We start from the raw sequence: 25,657 nt of genomic DNA on the forward strand, positions 1-25,657 counted from the left end.
GTTTCAGTGGAGTGAATACAACCTCTTTCAGGTAGTCATTGAATAAAAATTAGTTAAACCATTTTCCGTACAATCATAGTCTTATTGGAAATATAAAAACTGCAATCTGATATGAATTGAGATAAATTTTCACAATCATTTAACCTCCCATTGCCTGCAACATAATTCCACCTTTATTCACCCAAGATTGTATATTCCATAATGATGAATATTGGTTTCCCTTTTCATTTCAATACTCTAATATAGCTCCTTGCCTTGAAATGGTGTTTTCTAAAGCATTTTATTTTATTGTTTTAATGGGTTATCTCATATTGTCTATGCTTATTTCATTTAAGTTGTAACCAAGATTATTAGATCATCAACTGAAAGTACTACCTATTTTTGTCATTCTAATGATACCTCAGAGTCCAAATTTTAAATGATAATATTTTGCTTCCACTTTAAATTAAGGGAAATTGTGATCCTTTAAGGAGACAAATATGGGAATGAGCCCTGAGGCAACTCAAGTTCTGAAAACACAGGCTACTACCCCAAGATAGCTGAGGTGTATATTCAAGGAATGATTTCAGTGAGCCCAGACTCTTGTGTCTTCTCATACATAGAAAAGCACTAAATTCCTTAACTTGGGATTTCAAGTTTTCTTTAGCAATAATTTTTTGAGGTCCCAGACTATCTGCCCTTTGTTGCAAAACTCCTGTACATTCTACCTCCCCACCTCGAATGCTCAGTGCATTCTCTCAGGGTTATTTGAGATGCTGCCACCTAGACTTAAAGTCCTAAAAGTTCCCACTGAACAAAACATGACTCTCAACTTTTATGCTATGAGTTTTTGTTTTTAAGTGATAAGTGGTAAGAACCAATTTTCAAATGTTGAAGAATTTTATGAGCCAAATTAGCAATATTACACCATGTAATGCTAAATTCATCCTTCGAACTAGAGGTTGAATTACCACTGACTTTGGGCCAATGAGAGGCCACTTGAGGCAAGAAACTTAAGATTCCTATAATTCCTTTTATCTAGCTGGAAGGATATATTAGGAAACACTATAATTCTTTAATTGATCTTAACTAGGAAATTTAGTTATACCCTTAATTATTGTACTCAGGCCAGTTCTTACTTTGAGATTGTTTTTTTTTTTTCCATAGAGAGTCTAGAAAGGACAAATATTAGAGCAGGCAATTATCAATTGTTAGATATGAGCAGAGAAAGGGGGACAAGTTTCAGTTCTCTTCCATATAATCTTTATTTAGTACATAACTCAGCAAATATTTTCTATGTAGGACCAGGTAATTAGTATTTCAGGTTTTGTTGGCTCTAGGGTCTCTCTATCACTGCATCTCAATCCTACCATTGTGGTATGAAAACAGCTATCACAAAATGTGACCAAAATGAGAATTTTCCAATAAAACCTTGTTTATAGAAACATATATACAAACTCAGTTTTGTTTGATAGGCTGTACTTTTCATCTTCTGTTTTAGTAAGTTATTCTAGTCTCTTATATTTCCTGCATTGGCAGGCAGGTTCTTTACCATCACCACCACCTGGGAAGCCCCTTGAAGTTATATATACTATCTTAAATAGGAATGTATAAAATGGCAAAATGGCAACTTTAGATGTATCCCTTTGTGTGTGAATTAGTCTATGTCTGCTCTTGCTACATGCCACAGTCTTTTCCCTGACATCTGACATATTTGTGGTTGTTACTATTTTATATAGACATTTGAATTTGCAATATCTGGCATAATTCTCCATATGATCTCCATTCCAGACTGCCCAAATTCTGTCCATTCTGCATTTCATCCACACCTAAATTCCTTTAGTTTTTCTGATATGGTTTGCAAACTTCATTGCTCCTGTCTTTAAGCAATCCTCTACCCAATTTTTTTTTTCTAGTTGAGTTCTACTCTTTGTATCTCAGCACAATCTCCACAACCTCAGAAACAGTTCTCTGATAACCCAGAGACCATACATGATAGCAATATTGAATTGTTGATACAGCTAGTTAACATTTTTATCCTCTTACTAAGGACCAGACAGTGTTCTCAATACTGTATTTATATGAACTGATTTCATCTTAGAAAAACCCTTAAGCACTGGGCAGTATTATCCTCATTTTTCAAGAGTTGAGGCTAAAAAAAAATAACAGATAAAGTTATTTTCCCAATCATTGTAGTTGGTGGTTCATATCTTGAACTAGTCTGACTAGTTGGATTCATGAACTTTCCCCTACTGGTTTTTCATCATCATGATCAGCTTTACCTTCAGCATTAGCAATGGCAATAGCACACTTTGTTTAAAAAAAAAAAAAAAAGTCAAATGACAACAGTAACTAAAATAACTAACATAAATCAAGAGCTTACATTGTTATAGGCCCTATGTTAAATATATTCTATGAATAATTTAACCTCATATTCACAAGAAATCTTCAGAAAAAGGTTTCTAGTAAAGGGAAATAGTCATGATTCTTTGGTGTCTTAATAATTCCCATTACTTTTTCTCAAATTCGTATTGTTATAGGAAAACAAAAAACCTGATATCTGTTTTTGTTTGTTTTGCTTCCTGAAATATAGTGATTGTTTTGTTTTCAATTCACATTAGCCATTAGGATTAATGTCACAGGTTATATATTACCCTCAATAACTGTTGTTGTTGAGTCACCCAGTCATGTCTGACACATTGTGACCCCATGGACTGCAGTACACCAGGCCTCCCTGTCCCTCACCATCTCCTGAAGTCTGCCCAATTTCAAGTCAATTATATCAGTGATGACATCCAACCATCTCATCCTCTGATGCCCTCTTCTCCTTCTGCCCTCAATGTTTCCCAGCATCAGAGACTTTTACAGTGAGTCGGATGTTCACATCAGATGACCAAAATACTGGAGCTTCAGCTTCAGCATCAGTCCTTCCAATGAGTATTCAGGGCTGATCTCCATTGAGATTGACTGGTTTGTTCTCCTTTCTGTCCAAGGGAATTTCAGGAGTCTTCCCCAGCAGCAAAGTTCGAAGGCATCATTTCTTTGCTTTCTGTCTTCTTTATGGTCCAGCTCTCACAACTGTATGTGACCACTGGGAAGACCATGCCCTTGACTATACAGACTTTTTAGCCACAGTAGTGTCTCTGCTTTTCAACACATTGTCTAGGTTTGTCATAGCTTTGCTGCCAAGAAGCAATTGTCTACAAATTTCATGGCTGCAGTCACTATCCACAGTGATTTTAGAGTCTAAGAAGAGGAAACCTGTCACTACTCCCACCTTTTCCACTTCTATTTGCCATGCAATAGTAGCACTGTATACCATAATCTTAGTGTTTTGTTTTTTGTTTTAATATTTAGTTTTAAGCTAGCTCTTTCACTCTCCTTCTTCACTCTCATTAAGAGTCACTTTAGTTCCTCCTCACTTTCTGCCATTAGAGTGGTATCATCCACATATTTGAGGTTGTTGAGGTTTCTCCCACCTATCTTAATTCCAGCTTGTAATTAATCCAGCTGGCATTTCTCATAATGTGCTCAGTATAAAAGTTAAGACAGCAGGATAACAGCAGAAAAATCTCCACCTGGTGGCTCAGATGGCAAAGAATCTGCCCACAATGCAGGAGACCAGGGTTCAATCCCTGAGTTGGGAAGATACTCTGGAGAAGGGAATGGCAACACACTCCAGTATTCTTGTCTGGAGACTCCCATGGGCACAGGAGCCTGGCAGGCTACAGTCCATGTAGTGGCAAAAAGTCAGACGCAACTGAACAACTAGCTAATTAAATAGCTATTTAATTTTACACATGGTAATACATATGTTTCAATGCTACTCAATAACTGTGGCATATATTTAATCTCAACTGATTCACAATATCCTAAAAAAAAATCTTGAACTTTGATAGTTATCATGTGTGTGCGTGTGTGTGTGTCAGTCACTCAGTCGTGTCTGACTCTCCGACCCCATGGACTGTAGCCCACCAGTCCTGTGACCCCATGGACTGTAGCCCTCTATCCAAGGGATTCTCCAGGCAAGAGTACTGGAGTGGGTTGCCATTTCCTCCTCCAGGATAGTTATTATACTGTATGTCATTAGAAAAGACCCAGATGTTGGGTAAGATTGAAGGCAGGAGGAGAAGGGGAGAAGAAGGGGACAACAGAGGATGACATAGTTGGATGGCATCACCAACTCAATGGACATGAATTTGACCAAGCTCCAGGAGTTGGTGATGGACAGGGAAGTCTGGCATGCTGCAGTCCATGGGGTCTCAGAGAGTCACACATGACTGAATGACTGAACAATAACAATACAGTATAATATTTGAAACAGTATAAGGTCACTTGAAACTTGTTTTCAAGCTATATGAGTCATCTTGCATTCAGTAACTTAAAATAGCTCAAATCTGGAAAGAAATGTGTACATGAACAGGAAAACATATATCAACAGGAAAATTATTTACTAAATATGTACTTTCTTACAATCCAGTAGTGCTCACCAATGAAAAGAATAAACTATAGTGAAGACCATAGTGATATTCATAAATTTCATCCGTATTTATGGGGCACGGGAAAAGCCCAGTATGAAAATGTATAATTTTTTATTTTTATGAAGTTCCAGGAATTGCAACACTAATTTATTCTGAAAGAAATCAGAAATCAAAACAAGTAGTTTCTGAGTAGGGATTTTGAGGAAAAGAACAAAAAAGAGATGAGAAGGGGTTTCTATAACTTACTTTACGTGTTGGTTAGATCAATGGTTCTATAACTTAATTTAACAGTTGTTTATATCTATATCGATGATCATTAAAAATCATTGTCCATCTTAATTCTGTATTTCACTGTGTGTCTATTGTAGTTTAAAAAGTGAAAGTGTTTTCACCATTGTCCTCCAGTTACTACTTCATTTCCTGACCTACCAGTAGCCAAATCCCAAGAAGAATTTTCTAAAAAAAATACTATATCCATCCATTAGAGAATGAATATTACTTCTCATTCACTAGAGAATGAATATCACTTCTCATTTATTGGAGAGTGCAGTGAGCTCTCAAACTGTCTGATCTTGTATTGCCAAATCTTCATCTCATGTGACTCTTCATCAGCATTCTTCACAATTGACTTGTGTTGTCTTTTTCTTGACATACTTTACTTTATTTAACTGGTCTTATGCCACAATCCTCCCACTCTCATCTCATCCCAGCTCTTTCTTTGGTTACTTTTTGTTTTTACTTACTTCTACAGCTGCTCTTCAAAATTTGTCCGTAACATCAATACTGTACTTCTTTTAATTTCTATATTCTATTTAAATTGTCTCATCTATTTTTTTTTATGGCTTTAAAAATACTCTCTGTGAAGATGACTACTGACTTGCACTTGAAGCCTAGATATTTTAGAGTCATAAGTCTTATTGATCAATTGCCATGCTTGAATATTAGACTGATATCTCAATATTTAAACATATCTAAAATTTAACACATTGGGTTTCCCTTAATGGAGAAGGCAATGACACCTCACTCCAGAACTCTTGCCTGGAAACTCTCATGGATGGAGGGACCTAGTGGGCTGCAGTCCATGGGGTCGCTAAGGGTCGGACATGACTGAGCGACTTCACTTTCACTTTTCACTTTCATGCTTTGGAGAAGGAAATGGCAACCCACTCCAGTGTTCTTGCCTGGAGAATCCCAGGGATGGGGGAGCCTGCTGGGCTGCCATCTATGGGGTCGCACAGAGTCGGACACGACTGAAGCGACTTAGCAGCAGCAGCAGCAGCTTCCCTTAAATGGACTTTGTCTCAAACTACAGTGTGTGTGTGTGTGTGTGTGTGTTAGTCAGTCAGTTGTGTCTGACTCTTTGTGACCCAGTGTACTGCAGCCTGCCAGGCTCCTCTGTACCTCAAATTCTCCAGGCAAGAATGTTGCAGTGGGTTACCATTTCCTTCTCTGGGGGATCTTCCCACCACAGGGATCAATCCCAGGTCTCCTTCATTAAGACAGATTCTTTACCATCTGAGCCACATTACTCTAAATATATTATCTACATAGTTCCTCAAAGGAGACAACTAGAAGTCATATTTGATTTCCCCATTTATTTCACTCATATTTAATGAATCCAGTCACCTTTAGATGATTGATTGATTGATAAGCAGGGAAACATAAATGTTTATAGATAATAAAGATGTATTCTAGTAAAACCACAGAAGTGTTTTTTTGCCCAATTACATTTTATTGCCTTATTACATTTTATTTTCAGTAAGGTCCAACTTGAAGGTAATTAAATGTAATATGTATTTAAAACTAAGTTGAAATCATAATGTTCCATGCAAGCACTAACAGTATGCAGACAAGTGAAAATGTAGTTTCAGTCATTATTCATAGTTTTAGATGATGAATAAAAATAATGCATGCTTTCAAACATGGTTACATAAATATATAAATATTCCTGTATCTTCTTATTCCTAATACAGAAACTATTTATATAGACCCACCTAATTCTAAATTAATGGAATAATCAGCTTCTGTTTTTTTCTTTTTTTTTCTTTAACAAATTCAATATGCTATGCAATTTAATATACTTGTAGTTCTCATGATAATCAGAAGTCAGTTCAGATGAAAGCAAAATTTTAAAATATCATGGTGATATGTGAAGCAAATAATTGCTGCTCAATAATGCAGAAAATAATGTCTATTGGGAGCATAAACTTTAGAATAACACCTGAAGCACATTCCTTCACCCTCAAATTTATTAGCACATTTTGCATGTTATGCCATGGTTAAATAGCATTAAGTAAATTGCTAGGCTCCAAAATGTAAAAATAGATTTAATTTATACCTGTGTTACATGCCCTGTATGTTTGCTTCTGTTTAGTGTGGTTGAGAAATGGAACTATGCAATTATCCTGTAGCACCAATTTTTATAAATTGAAATCACATAGAAAAAAAAAAAAGATACATTTTTCTGAAATTTAAAGGTTTATAAAAATAAATTCAAGGTCTTTTTTTTTTAACTTTGATATATATTTTGGTTTTGTTTGTCGCATAAAGAGTTACAGTTTCTTCTGTAACAAGTATGAAAAATAAATTGGAAACAAATGTATTGAAATTTTAAAACTGTAAAAATGTATTGAAATTGTAAATAATGTCAAGCTATGTAGTTAAGAAAAATAAAGCTTCTGTTATATCTGTGAAATGTTATTTTGCAGGATGAAAATTAACAATTGCTTGTCTTGTTTTTCAGTTGCACTAACATTAATCTATGGAAAGATTTGACAAACACTTAAGTACTCATTCCACTACTTTCACATTCATGCATTTGTATTTTCATGAAGTGAGCACTTTATAATAATTATTTATTATTTGAATATTTCCTTGGAGAACTGTGATAGTATCAGCAAATATTTTCCCTTTTTTCTCCATTATCAGATCAGATCAGATCAGATCAGTCGCTCAGTCATGTCCGACTCTTGAATCGCAGCACGCCAGGCCTCCCTGTCCATCACCAACTCCCGGAGTTCACTCAGACTCACGTCCATCGAGTCAGTGATGCCATCCAGCCATCTCATCCTCTATCGTCCCCTTCTCCTCCTGCCCCCAATCCCTCCCAGCATCAGTCTTTTCCAATGAGTCAACTCTTTGCATGAGGTGGCCAAAGTACTGGAGTTTCAGCTTTAGCATCATTCCTTCCAAAGAAATCCCAGAGCTGAACTCCTTCAGAATGGACTGGTTGGATCTCCTTGCAGTCCAAGGGACTCTGAATAGTCTTCTCCAACACCACAGTTCAAAAGCATCAATTCTTCGGTGCTCAGCCTTCTTCACAGTCCAACTCTCACATCCATTCTCCATTATAGGATATATCATTTGAAGGAGATGAACCTACAAGCTAATTACTTTGTGGATACAAAAAATTAGGGTCTCTATATGGCAAATAGTTAAAAAGAGTATAGTAGCTTAAAATAAATGTTAGGTCATAGGGAAGAAATTATTTAGAAAAACACTTCCCACTTAGGGAGATTGAGCAAAATTTTAGATTTTCCTGATTTTAACGTCTTTCTGTACTTAATAATAAATTTTATAAATTTATTAATGTAAAGAAAAAATACTTAGAATCCAATATTTTTAGCACAAAAGTAAAAATATCACTCTTATAATTCTTATAACTTTGTGAATCCTTGCTGCTGCTGCTGCTGTCACTTCAGTCGTGTCCGACTCTGTGCGACCCCATAGATGGCAGCCCACCAGGCTCCCCTGTCTCTGTGATTCTCCAGGCAAGAACACTGGAGTGGGTTGCCGTTTCCTTCTTCAATGCATGCAAGTGAAAAGTGAAAGTGAAGTCACTCAGTCGTGTCCAACTCTTAGCGACCCCATGGACTGCAGCCTACCAGGCTCTTGTGCCCATGGGATTTTCCAGGCAAGAGTACTGGAGTGGGGTGCCATTGCCTTCTCTGTGTGAATCCTTACTGTGTAAAAAATAAATATACATGAATGAATGAATAATATGTTTCTAAATCTTCCCTGTATATACCAGATTTATCACTTCTGGTCTTGTTCCAGTGTTTTATCTTAAGAGCTGAAGCAGTAAACGGCTAAATGCCATACAATAAATGCATGAGGAAAATGAAGTAAGAGATATGTAAATAATTCAGATTCACAAAATTAGTGAATGGCAGACAATTTTTCAGATATGACTGACTTAAACTCTTTGCTCTTTGAAAACTACACTGTGTTAACTTCATATTCAGGAAAAAAACCTAACCTCTTGTGGCCATTAAAAAATCCACCATAATTTTAATTACTGTCAAATTAGATGATTTGTTATAAAAACCCAAAATGTCATGTTTGAAGTCAATCTTAGTTTCTAGACTGCTCTATGTAAAGCGGACATTTTCCTATGAGTAAGCAATGACTCCTGAAAGAAGCTAAAAGTAAAATTCTCACTGATAAAGACTATAAAAATTAACTGATTTTCACACTACATTTAAAAAGAAATCACATAGATGATTATGTATACTCCAATGTTATGACAAAACAAAAATTGTTGAAAATATCAAATATACACTATCATTTAGATATCTTTAAATTTAATGCTAAAAAAGCAGATTTACATCTAAGAAAGATGAAGTTCTGTAACATTTTCTGGACTCTGCTAAATAAAGTTAACCATGAAACTGAGCTAATAGAAAATTATATCAAATTATATGATAAATGTTGATCTGAAATGGTTGTTAAACAGAATAATCATATAACCAGTTTCACCACTGGTGAATGTCTATGGTGACAGTGGTGAAACTGGTTATATGTCTATTCACCATAGACATCCATTTAATAATCCATTCACTGTTGTGACAAATATGTATAAAGTATGTATAATTTGTGTGTAAACCAATGAAGATAATGGAGAAAGTATAGTGATTCATTTCAAAGAGCTCTAGGTCAATTAGCCCTACAGTTAACTGTTAACCAAAATAATATGCATTATAGTTAATTGTTTATAGGTCCAATAGAATTTAATAGGTGGAAATTTATTTCAGTGCATTTTATCTAATAATCATACTTATGACTAAGTTATTAAAATCAAAAACAGGAAGAAAATTTTTGACAGTTATTGATCTTAAAATAAGATAGAAGTGACATTAAACCAGTAGAGCTTACGAGCTAAGTGATTTGCTCATATTTGTAAGTTTTTCAATTATTTTCACTAATTATGGTAGGTTGAGTGAATAATATGTTTTTATTTTTATTGCTAATTTTCATGATAGCAATATCTTCTGAACACTATTCTTTATTGCTTTAAAAACTCCACTTAACACAGTTGCAAAAAACATCAGATTGTATATAAAGATTCTGCAAGCAAATTTTCTACATATGAAAGTCATATAAAAGTAAAAGTGAGCCCACCAACACATATGTCCAACTCCTAAGTTACCTCTTCAGAAGCAAAGGATGCAGTGCTATTAACTTTGTCACTTAAATCAATTTACAAACCTGTTTTAAATTTAAATACCTCCATATATATCACTGGCTTCCCTGGTGACACAGTGGTAAAGTATCTGCTGGCAATGCAGAAGCTGCAGGAAGATGTGGGTTCCATCCCTCAGTTGGAAAGATCCCCTGGAGAAGGGCATGGCAACCTACTCCAATATTATATATCACTATTCTTTAATAGGTCTTATTACTGTAAGTGTGCACTTTCCTAGATTTTAAACTTTTATGATTCCAATAGTATCACTTGTTTTTATCAATGAAATCAAATCTACAAAACTTGGTGCTCTGTGACAAGCTACAAGGGTGAGATGGGGTGGGAAGTGGGAGGAAGTTTCGAAAGAGAGTGGATATACGTAAACCTATGGCTGATTCATGTTGATGTGTGGCAGAAATCATCACATTGTAAAACAATCATCCTCCAATTAAAAATAAAGAAAATTTTAAAAGCATACATAATATGTTTGAAGACAATGACAAAGCAAAAGAGACACTGCAATCAATTTAATAAATATAATTATTTATTATGCTATTATCTTTGTGACTGCTCTGTAAAAGTTGAACTTTAGCTAGGACAAACAGTGTAATTACACCAAATTTAAATGTATGTGTAAAAGTTTATTCCAGCTCCTCGGAAAAACAGGTTATGGCTGCTGCTGTTGCTTTTGCAGCTGCTGCCCTGCAGAGACATTAGTTTGCCAACAAAGGTCTGTCTAGTCAAGGCTATGGTTTTTTTCAGTGGTCAGGTATGGATGTGAGAGTTGGACTGTGAAGAAAGCTGAGCGCCGAAGAATTGATGTTTTTGAACTGTGGTGTTGGAGAAGACTCTTGAGAGTCCCTTGGACTGCAAGGAGATCCAACCAGTCCATTCTAAAGGAGATCATTTGTTTATTTTTGCTTTTATTTCCAATATTCTGGGAGGTGGGTCATAGAGAATCCTGCTGTGATGTATGTCAGAGAGTGTTTTGCCTATGTTCTCCTCTAGGAGTTTTATAGTTTCTGGTCTTACGTTTAGATCTTTAATCCATTTTGAGTTTATTTTTGTGTATGGTGTTAGAAAGTGGTCCAGTTTCATTCTTTTACAAGTGGTTGACCAGATTTCCCAGCACCACTTGTTAAAGAGATTGTCTTTAATCCATTGTATATTCTTGCCTCCTTTGTCGAAGATAAGGTGTCCATATGTGCGTGGATTTATCTCTGGGCTTTCTATTTTATTCCATTGATCAATATTTCTGTCTTTGTGCCAGTACCATACTGTCTTGATAACTGTGGCTTTGTAGTAGAGCCTGAAGTCAGGTAGGTTGATTCCTCCAGTTCCATTCTTCTTTCTCAAGATCGCTTTGGCTATTCGAGGTTTTTGTATTTCCATACAAATTGTGAAATTATTTGTTCTAGCTCTGTGAAGAATACTGTTGGTAGCTTGATAGGGATTATGTTGAATCTATAAATTGCTTTGGGTAGTATACTCATTTTCACTATATTGATTCTTCCAATCCATGAACATGGTATATTTCTCCATCTATTAGTGTCCTCTTTGATTTCTTTCACCAGTGTTTTATAGTTTTTCTATATATAGGTCTTTAGTTTCTTTAGGTAGATATATTCCTAAGTATTTTATTCTTTCCGTTGCAATGGTGAATGGAATTGTTTCCTTAATTTCTCTTTCAGTTTTCTCATTATTAGTGTATAGGAATGCCAGGGATTTCTGTGTGTTGATTTTATATCCTGCAACTTTACTGTAGTCATTGATTATTTCTAGTAATTTTCTGGTGGACTCTTTAGGGTTTTCTATGTAGAGGATCATGTCATCTGCAAATAGTGAGAGTTTTACTTCTTCTTTTCCAATTAACCTTAAAAGCTTCTGCACATCAAAGGAAACTATTAGCAAGGTGAAAAGACAGCCTTCAGAATGGGAGAAAATAATAGCAAATGAAGCAACCGACAAACAACTAATCTCAAAAATATACAAGCAACTCCTACAGCTCAACTCCAGAAAAATAAACGATCCAATCAAAAAATGGGCCAAAGAACTAAATAGACATTTCTCCAAAAAAGACATACAGATGGCTAACAAACACATGAAAAGATGCTCAACATCACTCATTATCAGAGAAATGCAAATCAAAACCACTATGAGGTACCATTTCACACCAGTCAGAATGGCTGCGATCCAAAAGTCTACAAATAATAAATGCTGGAGAGGTGTGGAGAAAAGGGAACCCTCTTACACTGTTGGTGGGAATGCAAACTAGTACAGCCACTATGGAGAACAGTGTGGAGATTCCTTAAAAACTGGAAATAGAACTGCCTTATGATCCAGCAACCCCACTGCTGGGCATACACACTGAGGAAACCAGAAGGGAAAAGAGACACGTGTACCCCAATGTTCATCGCAGCACTGTTTATAATAGCCAAGACATGGAAGCAACCTAGATGTCCATCAGCAGATGAATGGATAAGAAAGCTGTGGTACATATACACAATGGAGTATTACTCAGCCATTAAAAAGAATACATTTGAATCAGTTCTAATGAGGTGGATGAAACTGGAGCCTATTATACAGAGTGAAGTAAGCCAGAAGGAAAAACATAAATACAGTATACTAACGCATATATATATGGAATTTAGAAAGATGGTAACAATAACCCGGTTATACGAGACAGCAAAAGAGACACTGATGTATAGAACAGTCTTATGGACTCTGTGGGAGAGGGAGAGGGTGGGAAGATTTGGGAGAATGGCAATGAAACATGTAAAATATCATGTAGGAAACGAGTTGCCAGTCCAGGTTCGATGCATGATGCTGGATGCTTGGGGCTGGTGCACTGGGACGGCCCAGAGGGATGGTATGGGGAGGGAGGAGGAGGAGGGTTCGGGATGGGGAACACATGTATACCTGTGGCGGATTCATTTTGATATTTGGCAAAACTAATACAATTATGTAAATTTTAAAAATAAAATAAAATTGGAAGAATAAAAAAAAAAAAAAAAAAAACAAACAAAAAAAATAAAGGAGATCAGCCTTGGGTGTTCTTTGGAAGGAATGATGCTAAAGCTGAAACTCCAGTACTTTGGCCACCTCATGCAAAGAGTTGACTCATTGGAAAAGACTCTGATGCTGGGAAAGATTGAGGGCAGGAGGAGAGAGGGACGACAGAGGATGAGATAGCTGGATGGCATCACTGACTCGATGGACGTGAGTTGAATGAACTCTGGGAGTCGGTGATGGACAGGGAGGCCTGTCGTGCTGCGATTCATGGGGTCGCAAAAAGTCAGACACGACTGAGCAACTGAACTGAACTAAACTGACCTAGAATTCCATTCCCTTGAGATATTCAAGTGGTAGCTTTTATTGTGCAAACATTAATTCAGAGAAAATAAGAATTATATAAAACATTTATTTTACATCTAAGCTATATTTTTAAAAACATACATTTTATATATATATATAAATGTGTGTATATATATATTTATATAAATGTATATATATGTATAATTAAATGTATAAAACTGAGCAACTGAACTGAACTAAACTGACCTAGAATTCCATTCCTTTGAGATATTCAAGTGGTAGCTTTTATTGTGCAAACATTAATTCAGAGAAAATAAGAATTATATAAAACATTTATTTTATATCTAAGCTATATTTTTAAAAACATAAATTTTATATATATATATAAATGTATGTATATACTTATATATATATATATATATATATGTATCTGTGTGTACAGGTGCATGTACACACATATGTATCTAATTTTTAAGGAGTTTTTTTAACCTCCTTGAATAGCAACAAACTAACAAGGCATAATCAGAATTCCTGGATAAACAAAGTTGAGTTTGCATTGTCAGATCCTTAGAGAGAAGCAGGAGAAGAGAGTGAGAAGGGCTGTGAGAATGACAACAGAAGTTATTAAGAAGGCCTGGGACCCGGGATCCTTTGCTGCAGTGTTGCAGAGTTTGCACTTGGACACACACTCTTCTAGCTACAAAATATGAAGAAACTATAAACTGAAGTGAAAGTTGCTAAAAGTCGCTCAGTCGTCTCTTTGCGACCCCATGGACTGTGTAATCCAGGCCAGAATACTGGAGTGGGTAGCCTTTCTCTTCTCCAGGGCATCTTCCCAACCCAAGGAATTGAACTGGGTTCTTCTGCATTGTAGGCGGATTCTTTACCAGCTGAGCCATAAGGGAGGAAACTACATGGGGCTAAAAATAGCTGTGCATGTGCAGTTGGAGCAAATTCTAGACCAAAAGATACAAATTAAACAAAAAACCCAACTGCCATTTCTGAAGAGCTGGAGCAAAAACTGGGTGTTGGGAACAAAAGCAGGATACTTCACATGCCCACTGCACTCAACACCACAACCAGGAATGCAAACCATTTAAGCCACCCCTCCAGCCAGATCCCTGGACACACTCCTACCTTTACCCTATATATGGTATAAGCTCACACCCCAACACTCCCACCACCCAACACACACCTCTGTGAATGAGCAAGGGAACCTGTTACTTGTTTTTACTCCCTCCTGCAGCCAGCTCAGGGATACCAAAAAGCCTTGCTTCAGTTTCCTGTCTGGCTTCTATTGATTGGGCAAAGTCAGTATCATTACCATTCCCAGAAAAAACACATTATTGTAAAAGATGCTCTTATTTTTGAACCATACTGTTGATTTTGAAGTCAACATGAGTCATTACTGAAAGTATTTGTAGTGGAGATTTATTTAAAATGGAAATAAGCAATGTGGAAGAAAAAAGGCATAGATAAAAGGGAATTAGAAAATGTAATTGCTTCTTGTCTGTTTCATTTAGGCAAAAATTATGTTGGAATATAACCACCCTGGAGAAGGCAATGCCACCCCACTCCAGTACTCTTGCCTGGAAAATCCCATGGATGGAGGAGCCTGGAAGGCTGCAGTCCCTGGGGTCGCTAAGAGTCGGAAACAACTGAGCAACTTCACTTTCACTTTTCACTTTCACGCTTTGGAGAAGGAAATGCCAACCCACTCCAGTGTTCTTGCCTGGAGAATCCCAGGGACGGGGGAGCCTGGTGGGCTGCCATCTATGGGGTCACACAGAGTCAGACACGACTGAAGTGACTTAGCAATTAGCATAACCACTCATAATAAAAATATTTTACTTTATATTTCATTTATCTATTGATATACAAAAACATATACTTACATTATTTGCTACTTAAACTGTGATCAGCAGAATAGAATCATTGGAACCATAATTGAATTGAAAATTTAAAAAAAATTCTTCTCCTTATAAACAGAACCAGAATTTGCCTTTTAACAGAATCCCATATGGGTAATATGCACATTATTAGTTGAGAAATACTTTCCATAGACTTTAAGGGGCCTATCATTGAATAAATGTGAAGTTTCACTCTAAAATTCACTATGAGGTTGTTTATACTATTGTTTTCATAACATATGTGGGTTAAATGATATGTTATACCTATACAAGTAAACAAAAGCACATCAATCCCATGGTACTAGGGACACAGTTATAATCTGTACATTTATCAATTATAGATACAATTAAAATGATTTTATTAATAAAAATGAAACAGTTTTTATAACCAATTATTATCTCAGTATATGTTATGGCCTACATTCAAATCTGAATATAAATTATGTAACAAAATAACATATAACACATAGCAAAGGTAATTATGGCTAACACATAAAGAATTGATAGTAAAGAAAATATAACACATTTTGTTCATTCAAGAAGTGAAATATATGTGATTAATACTCAAAGGGTTTTTTCATCAAGTTCTTCTGACTCATTTGCCCTTGGTGTCCATATCCATGTTGACCACAGGAATAAGTCAAACTTCACTCTGGCAAGGTGAGTGATTTATAGTTTTCATCCTGAAATGTAATACCTGAAAGTGATTGCATTGTCACAATAAACCATTCTCAGGCCATCCCTCTCATCGAGTGCCATATACCAATTGTTTATTTTACAACAAAAGCCATTTAAAGTTTTGACTCAACTAATAACAGTTCTCTGAAACAGTGAATCTGGGAAGGACTGTCCTTAGTTTTTACAGTGGAAACTATTAAGATTTGAGAGAATGCCCTTATTTTAAAGCACCGCTTCTACTCTTGTAAGCATATAGCTATTATTATTTCAGTGACTAGAATGCAAATGGATGAAATGTGAAGCCCCATTCTCTCATGTCCTCCTCTCAATAGAAAAGAGTAAATCCACACAGATATAATGCTAGAGGAGATCAGTGATCCCGTCCCCACTGGAGTGTAATTCATACACTTTCTACCTGAACATTCCTATAGAAATGCGGATTGCTCTGACCTTGTATAAAGACAGGAGTGAAGTTTGAAAACGCTGTAATAATTTTCCAGCAAATACACTTCGGAAAGTACATAGCTCCATATTGGGTTCAAATTGTATTTATATTTTTAATGATAAAATAGTCACTACCCTCCATCACAGCTGATATCTTTCTCTACTTTTATTTTTATCAATTTCAATCACATAATTAGCAAAAATTTAAGCCACAGTTTATCAATTTAATATTTTAGTAAAAGTTCTCAAAAAGCTGTTTTTACTTTCCATTTTTAATCTTTATTAGAGTATTTATTTCAGAATTTGGATTATTTGCTCACTTGTTAAACCACAGGGATAGGAGTTAGCATTTATTCCTCTTCTTTTTTACCCTCTCACTCCCTCCATCTACTACATCACCAATACATACATCTCTTTCTACCACAATATATCCTGACCATGCTCATATTTTCTCTCTCTGTATACTCACCCTTGCACAAATTATCATTGAAAATCATCTAGGCCATACATTAGCTTTCTTATCATTCTCCTGGCTTTCATGTTATTACAATATTTTCTTATTCACATCAACATTCAAAAGTATAAATTATATATATATATATATATATATATATATGTACACACACATATTTATATAACCAAATCAAACTGTCCAATGCAATGGATTAAAACACATTCATAATAAAATCCAAACTCTCCAGTTTAGTCTGTTAGACCTAATATCTCTTTGCCCAAGATTTTATCTCTGAACACATCTCTGATCTTCCTCTCTATACATAACTCACTAAACCATAGCTTGATAAACCATCCTTCCACAGAGGCTTTCTTCCTGGTCCTTGATTGTACTGAATATTTTTGTCTCTTCAGGGCCTTCATCCTATTTCTCCCACCTGAGAATTTATTGTGTATAAAAAGCTAATTCCTTTTAACAATCACTTAAATGTCACTTTCTCCAGTCAGTCTCCCCTGACCTTCCAACATAGCAGTCTGTTGTCTTTTATATCTATCTGTTGATTCCACTTATCATAGCAATTGTAATAACTGGTGTGTTCTTACTTATCCAGTTATTTGATTTATGTAGTGATTATCTTTGTTAACTGGACAGCAGTATCCAAGAGAAGTGTGATTTCTTCTATTTTATACATGGTTATATCCTAAATATTTTGATGGGACTGTTACCAGATAGGGACAGTCAAGGAGGACCCTTCCTCAAGGCCTCGATTCTTGATAAGGACACAGAGAAGAATCTGAGGTTGTAACAATGGCAAAAACAAGTTTACTTAAGAAAGAGTAGAAATAACACCTCAAGGGAGAGATGGGCCAAGCCAAGAGAGGCCCTGGCAACAGAATGATGAGGTGCAGGTGGTTTTCAAGACAAGGCTTTTACTTATTCATCCAGGTGGGCGTGGACTGACAGTTTCGATTGACAGTTGCAAGTTACATAACAACAGGCTCTCTTATATCTTTCCCATGATTTAGTCTATTATAATAAGATATCTGTATGTATAGAATATTTGTGAACAATTAATGGGCTCCCAGCTGCCTAAGGTCACTTCAGAATACATCTGTGAATCAAGGGTACATATGCCAGATTTGAGCAAGTCTGTGAGGGGAGTTTCTATGCATCTGAGCTGGAAAAAAATCTGGTTATATTTTAGCATACTGGTGAACTCTCCTGGGCCACTAAGCTTGAATCTTTTTCAGTTAGACCACCCCAGGTTGCTCATGCCTAGCTTCCTACCTAACAGAGACACATCACATACTTAGTGTACTATAGAGATTAACCAAATAAGTGAATAGGCCATGTTTAGTATTTGAGCCACACATGCTGTTATTATGACTTGGATATTGAATGCACAGATGAAGATTTTAGCCAGCTGTGAGAAGCTATCAAACTCAGAATTATCCAAATTAAAATAAATCATCTCTATCTGATATGTTTTCTTCATAGAATCCATATTCAAGTGATATTACAACTAATTTTTTTTTCCTGATAAAAATATAATTATCATTCCCCTAATAATGAGAAAGTCAATCCCAGTCATGCTATTTAGGGTCCTCTCTTAGAAATGTAGAAGGAAGAAATAGCTAGATAATTTGAGAATTTCCTGGGACTTTATCATGGTCAATTTTGTACTTTCTTTGTGGCAGTTTCCTTCCAAATAATAGACACTGAAAAGTTTGGTAGGTGTAAGAGCTGTCCATCATAAGAGTCTTCTCAAATGAATTCAGGTTCAAAATCTATACTAGGTGGTAAGGAAATTTTCCCAATATGGTGATGTACAGGGAAGCCTGGCATTCTGCAGTCCATGGGATTGCAAAAACTTGGACACGACTCAGCGACTGAACTGAACTGAACACAAAAGCTATTCGTAACCCCTAAATCTACATTCTTGTAACCAAACACCTAGGCATAGCCACATTTTTAGGTAACAAAGAAGAAATAAATAAATACCTCATTACTTTACCTTCCTACAACAGAAACAAACAATCACACACACACACACACACACACACACACACTTATATAGGCTTCTCAGTACTTCACTGTAGCTCAAACAATAAAGAATCTGCCTGTGATACAGGAGACCAGGGTTCAGTCTCTGTGTCGGGAAGATCTTCTGGACTAAGGAATGGCAGTCCAATATTCTTGGCCTGTAGAATTCCATGGACAGAGAAGCCTGGCAGGCTACAGTTCTTGGGGTCACAGAGTTGGACATGACTGAGTGATTAGCACACACACACATGGGCTTCTTTGGTGGATTAGATAGTAAAGAATCCACCTGTAGTGCAGGAGACTGAGGTTCAATCCCCGGCTCAGGAAGATTTGGAGAAGCGAATGGCAACCCACTCCAGTATTCTTGCCTAGAGAATCCCATGGACAGAGGAGCCTGGAGGGCTGTAGCCCATGGGGTCGCAAAGAGTTGGACGTGACTGAACAACTGAACAAATACATATGTATGTACACACACACACACACACATATAAAACCTAGTTCAAATGTCTGGATGTAATATTCAATCCAATTTGGTTAATAAAGCATAAAATTCTTAGTTTTGTCCATTAATAATACTTTTAACTTCTCATCCATCATTATAAAAATGTTAATATTCCAGACATTTTGCATGAATATTTATCATTTTATTTTTCATGATTAATACATTTATGATTTTTGCTTAAAGAGTGAAAGCTGTGATCTATATAGCTTTATCTCCAAGTGACTAAAGTATGCTAATATGAATTGCAAAATAGCCAAGTTTTATTGCAGTCACAGCTACATCTGCAGAAGAGGTCAGTGAGAAAGCAGTTAAATGATAAGTAGAGATCATCTAAAATACTGGGAACCATTTCTAACTACCACTCAAACTAGGAAGTAAATTCTATTCTACCCCAAAGCTAAAAAGGCTCAGAAATGGCATCAAGTTCTCACCCAAAATCCTTGCAGAAGAGGAAAAAATAATTCTTCTAAGCAGCTGGAATGTATATAAGTAGAAATTTTCATGAGGGAATGGGTCATTTGTGTCTACGAGGAGGAATGGTACTTGGCAGACATATAAATAACATTTGTTCAGTAAAGGTATGTGGACGTCAACAAATGAAAAAAGGACAAATGCATATCCTGAACTTACAGAAATCAGCACAACAGAAAAAAAACTGAGCAGAAAATGTGAAATATAAAGAAAGCAAATGTGTGTGGGCTTTGCCTCACAGTCCACTAGCACCTACTCGCTGTGCTCTTTCTCCAGTGTAAGACCATGCTTTTCAGGAGCTCCTATATGCTGTTTATTTGTCTTATATATTTCTACTTGCTGCCATCTATTCAAATTTTTTTATTTTTCAGGTTTACTTTTCATTTTATAATTTCCTTCAAATGATTATTGATATAATTTATAAATTTCATGGTCTTACATGCAATAGGCATAAAACATCAGAAAAAGAATTTGAAAATACATTTATGTAAGGACTACTGCATTATGAATCTATAATACAATAAGTTCCATAAGTGATTTTTATCTCTTTTAATATATACAGTATCTCAGTCATCTTGTGGATTTATGCATATATTTATTAAAATTATATATGCATATCTAAAAAGATGTCTTACCTTGAGTATTAAAGTTTAATGCCTTTTTAATACAGAAGTACCAATTATTCTATTAATCACTTGGAAGGAAGATGCAACATAACTGATTAAAAGTAATATTATAAATAAGAAGCTTTAAGAGAAAGTAAAACACTGTGGTTTAAACTGTGTCCAAAGCCAAAACTAATATAGCCTGTTATTTATGTTTTAATAATTTCCTTTCATCTATTCAAAGAGACATGCATTATTTTTTATCTTAAAGGCATATTTGGAACTCTGTGAGTCACTGTCTATCCTTATTAAATCTATTTTCACTTAGTGTTTTATCTAACTCTTAGATAAATTGATGGGTATGATTAATAACTGAATAACTGCATTTTGTGGATATATTAGATTTAGTAAGCAGAGGTCAAGATTGTCTAGTAAGCAATAGAAACAAAGAGAAAAACCATCAACAATTCAAGGTGAAGGGAGATGGTGAGGGCTTACAAATTTCCTTGACATTAAATGCTGAAATGCTGTGGTGGATTCATGTTGATATATGGCAAAACCAATACAATATTGTAAAGTTAAAAAATAAAATAAAAAAAATGTAAAAAATAAATGCTGAAATGACAGAGTTAAATTACTGAAAAAAGCACATTTGTATACATACAGTATTGATTCATATCATTTTATTCTTAATAAAATTAGTCAAATTATATATTCGTAATAAACTTAATTTTAGAACACTTGGGGATTTACAAAATTATTGAGAATATAGTAGAGAAACATTCTGTATACCCCACATTGTTTCTCTTATTATGAATATCTTATATTAGCATACTATATTTGTCATAATTAATGAACCAATATTGGTGTACTGTTTTAAATTAAAGACTACATTCAGAATTTTATAATTTTTCCTTAAAGTTCTAATTTTTGTTCCAAGATCTCATCCAGGACACCATACCACATTTAGTTACCAGGTCTCCTTAAACTACTCTTCGCTCTGACAATTTCTGGGACATTCATTGTATCTTATGACATTGAGAGTTTTGACGAATATTGGTCAAATATTTTGCAGAATGCCTCTCAATTGGGATTTGTCTGATTTTTGTCTTGTTATTAGACTGTAGTAATGGTTTTGGAAGGAAGGCCAGGGAAGTAAAGTGTAATTCTTATTATATCATATGAAGTACATACTATAAATATTTTCACCTTTGATGTTTATTTTGATCACCTGGATGAGGTAGTGTTTGTCAAATTTCTGTACTGCCGAGTTAACTCAGTCCTCTTTCCATATAATATTAATACCTTTTACAAGTAAGTCAGGATGTGCAGCCTTCACTTAAGGAATAGGGAGTTATTCTTCACCTCTATAAGGACAGAATATCTACATTCATATTTGGAATTTGCTTGCACAGAAGATATGTCTAATCTATTCCATTTATTTTTTCCTCGATTTATTTGTAATGGTATGGGCTTCTGTTAAATTATCTTGAATCTCCCGTCTGACTATTCCAGCATCTCTGCTACCCCTGATGCTGATGCTTGCTCTCTCTCTCCAAATTGTGTTTTGTTTTGTGGGATGCCTTTTAATTTTTTTTTTTTTCTTGATGGCTCGACATGGTGTACTAGATAAAAGAAACTGTTATAAGAAGGCCTTCAGTTCAGGTCAGTCGCTCAGTCATGTCTGACTCTTTGCGACCCCATGGACTGCAGCACGCCAGGTTTACCTGTCCACCAACTCCTGTAGCTTACTCAAACTCATGTCCATTGAATAGGTGATGTCATCCAACCATATCCTCTGTCATCCCCTTCTCCTTCTGCCTTCAATCTTTCCCAGCTTCAGGGTCTTTTCCAATGAGTCAGTTCTTTGCATCAGGTGGCCAAAGTATGGAGTTTCAGCTTTAACATCAGTCCTTCCAATGAATATTCAGGATTGATTTCCTTCAGAATTGAATGGTCTGATCTCCTTGCAGTCCAAGGAACTCTCAAGAGTCTTCTCCAACACCACAGTTCAAAAGCATCAATTCTTCGGCTCTCAGCTTTCTTTATAGTCCAACACTCACATCTGTCCATGACTACTGGAAAAACGATAGCTTTGACTAGATGAACTATTTTTGGCAAAGTAACGTCTCTGCTTTTTAAATATACCGTCTAGGTTGGTCATAGCTTTTCTTCCAAGGAGCAAGCGTCTTTTAAGTTCATGGGTGCAGTCACCATCTGCAGTGATTTTGGAGTCCAAAAAAATAGTCTCTGACCTGATAATGATGTGTATGATGGGAAAGTTTGTATCATTCCAGGCTAGGTCTCAGTTTCTGTGAGCCTGTCTCTACACTGTGAACTTCACATGTTTCTCAGATTTCTCTCTCCCCATTTAGGTGGGACAAGATTAGCTGAGTGGAGTTGGGTATTGTCCTTTTCATAAATCAGTTAGGCTCTGATGACATCTGAAGGAGTTTGGCTCTGGTTGACTAGTTTCTGTTGAGGGCAAGCCTCGTTAGGAAGAATAAGGTACACTGGGGTATTTCAGAATTGTCCCTTTTCTGCTCTCTTTGCAGAAGCAGGAGGGAACTTTTATCTGATATTTATTGTGGGAATGGGTCTAACTCCTGGAGAAAAGTATCTAAATAATGTGGGGCCCCCAATGCCTAGGTCAAGTTGGAGTTTGTAGCTGTCAGTCTTGTCCACACTGAATCTCTAGCATTTCATCAATTTCAGTCTAGTTTTCCTCACAGTTTCCCTGTCCTGGTCACTGCTTCAGTAAACCATGACTCTCTATATTTACCTCTCTCTCCAATCCTGAGGGTAAAAGAGGTTTGTCCTGTGTCCTTTCTTGCTTGCTTGCTAGGTCGCTTCAGTCTTGTCTGACTCTGTGCGACCCCAGAGACGGCAACCCACCAGGCTTCCCCATCCCTGGGATTCTCCAGGCAAGAACACTGGAGTGGATTGCCATTTCCTTCTCCAATGCATGAAAGTGAAAAGTGAAAGTGAAGACGCTCAGTCGTATCCGACTCTTAGTGACCCCATGGACTGCAGCCTACCAGGCTCCTCCGCCATGGGATTTTCCAGGTAAGAGTACTGGAGTGGGTTGCAATTGCCTTCTCTGGTGTCCTTTCTTACTGATCCAATAAAATTTTTAGTTTTGGTTTTTCCTTCTATTCAATTTTTTACCTGTTAGGATACAGTGATGACTTCCAGACTCCTTACATGTGGAGCCACAAATGTGAGATCCTCAAATTATTTTATGTTAAGTATTGGGCCATTGGGATTTCTTTTAGTTGGTTCCTGGGACCTTTTGAGGTACCCTATTACTGTGAGGTTTTTGTTGTTGTTGTTGTTGTTGTTGTTACTTTCTGGCACTACAAGAACTTTTTTGTTATTTTCTGGCACTACAAGACACTTCCTAGATCAACTTGTGTAGGTTCTGCCCCAAACCTCCTGGATTCAGCAGTTGTATCAAGGATCTCTGTGTGGTTTTTTTTTTTTTTTTTTTTTTTTTTTTTTGAGATAATGGTTTAGAAACCAAGATCCAGGTGTTAGCTTTGCTTATGGCTACAGAGTGCTATGTATGCTGTAAACATTTCTGTAAATGTTTCTATACAAAACCATCTGTGTCTATAGTAAACTAGGGCATCCCTGCTGGCTCAGATGGTAAAGAATCCGCTTGCAACACAGGAGATCTGGGTTTGATCCCTGGGTTAGGAAGATTCCCTGGAGGAGGGTATGACAACCCACACTAGTATTCTTGCCTGAAAAATTCCCATGGACAGAGGAGCCTGGGGGGGCTACAGTTCATGGGGTCGCAAAGAGTCAGACACAACTGACCAACTAAGCATGTAGCAAACTAAAATGAATTCATACTGATGTCACTGGTAACTTAGATTCCATTAACACATAGATAATTTTAATATCCTTCTCCTGTTTTCTGTAAACTCTCACTCCAACAGTGAGAACTCTGACTTAGGGCACTCACCATCAATTTACTAATTTGTTCAATTCCAGTCTATATGTATAGTAGATTCAGAATAGTAGATTCCCATACCTTATGGGAAACAAATTAAGTGCTTAAATGCAATTTGATTCCTTCCCCTCTTTATGCCTTTTTGAATCCATACATTTCCAAAGTTGGTTGAATTATTACTTTATTCCCCTACCACTCAGTTGCAGGTTTTTTTTTTTTTTCCCATGTATTTGTAATATATTGAAATTATCTTGTCACATTCTTTATTTAATCTTGAAATATCCAAACCCTAAATGAATTTGTCAAAATTTGTATCCATTAAGGTTGCTCTTTGGACTATGAAGTTCTTTTGTTTTGTAAAAAGCTTACCATTTTGGGTTTTCTATAATGCTATACCAAATGTATATTTTTTGCCTTAAAAATTCTATGCTTCAATTATTCACTTCATTCCCTCTGAATCTGAAGAAAGTACTGGTCTCTTTACTCTTTCCATAGTTTGTTTTGTTCCAGAAGCACATGTAATTGAAATCATACAACTGTGCAGCTTTTTCATACTAGCAGTTCTCCCTTAGCAATATGCATTTACATTTTATCTATGTCTTTTCATGGTCTGATAGCATTTTCTTTTTTTCACTGAATAATAATCCACTATATAGATGGACTACAATTTGTTATCTAGTCACCTGCTAGTGTTTATCATGGTTACTTACAGATTTTGGTAATTACGAATAATTTACTATAAACATCTCTGCTCAGTTTTTTGTTGGATATGAGTATTCAAATCGAGTAAATACCTCTGAGCCTTTAATGCTGGGTTATTTGGTAAAACTATATTTAGTTTTATAAGAAACTGCTTAAATGTGTTTCAGAGTGGCTATACCATTTGCCTTACCTCTAGTAATAAGTGAAACTTTCTGTGTCCTGTGTCATTGTCACAATTTAGTACTGATAGCCTTTGGATTTAGTCATTCTGATAGGTGTGAAATGGTATCTCAATGTGGCTTTAATTTGAATATTTTTATAACAGTTATTGGTAAGCATCTTTTAATATGCCTCTTTGTGACCTGTATATTTTCTGATGATTTCTGTTTTGATATCTGTTCAATTTTAATTCATTTGTTTGGATTTTTAATGTTGTTTTTGGATACAAGATCTTTTTTTAAATTTATTTCAGATATGTTTCCCTGGCTCAGACAGTAAAGAATAGGAGATGTGAGTTCGACCCCTGGGTTGGGAAGATCCCCTGGAAGAGGAAATGCCAACCCAGTCCAATAGTCTTACCTGGAGAATTCCATGGACACAGAGAAGCCTGAAGGGCTAGAGTCCATAGAGTCACAAAGAGTTGGACACCACTGA

The sequence above is a fragment of the Bos mutus genome, chromosome 1, assembly GCF_027580195.1.
Source record: "Bos mutus isolate GX-2022 chromosome 1, NWIPB_WYAK_1.1, whole genome shotgun sequence".
In the NCBI taxonomy this organism is placed as follows: Eukaryota; Metazoa; Chordata; class Mammalia; order Artiodactyla; family Bovidae; genus Bos; species Bos mutus.